The sequence below is a fragment of the Arachis duranensis genome, chromosome 6, assembly GCF_000817695.3.
Source record: "Arachis duranensis cultivar V14167 chromosome 6, aradu.V14167.gnm2.J7QH, whole genome shotgun sequence".
Taxonomy (NCBI): Eukaryota; Viridiplantae; Streptophyta; class Magnoliopsida; order Fabales; family Fabaceae; genus Arachis; species Arachis duranensis.
In genome coordinates, this window is record NC_029777.3 from 85,453,314 (window position 1) to 85,455,027 (window position 1,714).

Genomic DNA, 1,714 nt, shown 5'->3' on the forward strand with positions numbered 1-1,714 from the left:
GATACTGTGATTTGATAGCCGTCTGAGCTTCATATTGGAGGTCAAATTCTGACAACTCGACTACCCATTGTAGAATTCTGCCTGCCAGATCTGTTTTCTGTAATATTCCTTTTATGGGCTGATTAGTTCGAACCTTAATAGTGTGAGCCTGGAAGTACGGGCGAAGTTGTCGTGATGTTAGAATGAGGGTATAAGCAAATTCTTCTATTTTCTGGTAGTTCATCTCGGATCCCTGTAGTGCTTTGCTAATGAAGTAGATGGGTTGTTGCCCATGTTCGTCTTCTCTGACTAGTGCTGAGGCTATTGCCCGGCTCCCTACTGCGAGATATAATATGAGCGGTTCTCCTTCTCGTGGTCGAGATAGGATAGGTGGCCGTCCTAAGAACTCCTTGAAGTCTTGGAAGGCTTGCTCACATTCTGTCGTCCATTTGAACTGTTTTCCCTTTCTTAAAGTAGCATAGAAGGGGAGAGATCTTATCGCAGCTCCTGCTAAGAATCGGGATAGGGCGGCCAACCTCCCGTTGAGTTGTTGTACTTCTTTGACACAAGTTGGGCTCTTCATGTTGAGTATGGCTTGACATTTGTCTGGGTTTGCTTCAATTCCCCTTTGTGTGAGCATGAAGCCTAAGAATTTGCCTGCTTCTACTACGAAGGTGCATTTTGCGGGATTGAGCCGCATGTTGTGCTTCCTTATAGTGTAAAACATTTGAGTCAAGTCGGATAATAACGTATCTTCGCTTTGTGTCTTTATCAACATGACGTCCACATAAACTTCCATGATTTTTCCGATGTGATTTGAGAAGACTTTATTCATTAGCCTTTGATAAGTAGCTCCTGCGTTCTTAAGACCGAAAGGCATCACAATGTAGCAGTAGTTTGCTTTCGGTGTTAGGAACAAGGTCTTTTCTTGATCTGGTGGATACATGGGGATTTGATTGTACCCCGAGTATGCGTCCATAAACGAGAGATATTTGTATCCGGAGGAAGCATCTACTAGAGCGTCGATACTTGGGAGTGGGTATGGATCTTTTGGACAAGCCTTGTTGAGATCGGTGTAATCGGTGCACATTCGCCACTTCCCATTTGATTTTTTCACCAAGACAACGTTGGCTAGCTGATGCCAAGGCATCTTAGGCTAGTTTCACTAGCATTTTTCTGTTAGTTTTAGTTGTTTTATGCATTTTCTTGAGCTTAAAGTAACCAAGAATGGTTAAATGAACAACAAAGTAATGAATCATCCAAACAGTGTGATTTTGATGCAAATTCCATGAGTTTTTAGTTATATTACTTGAATGCTATGAATGGAAGAATTCTCATGAATTTTTGCAAGACTTTGATGCAATTGTGTGGATGATTTCAGGGAAGAAGAGGCTAGGCAAGGAAGCAACAAAATCAATAAAGGAAGCTTGAAGATCATATGTGCCAAACCATACAATGTGAAAGTGGCGTTTAACCTCCAGTTTAACCTTAAACTGGAAGTTAAACGCCAGAATGAGAAATGCACCAAAGCTGAAATTGGCGTTTAACCTCCAGTTTAAGGTTAAACTGGAAGTTAAACGCCAGAATCATGGAAGTTGAGAAATGCTGAAACTGGCGTTTAACCTCCAGTTTAACCTCAAACTGAAGGTTAAACGCCAGAATGAGAATGGCACCAAGGGAGCATTTCCACGTTTAACCTCCAGTTTAACCTTAAACTGGAAGTTAAACGCCAGAA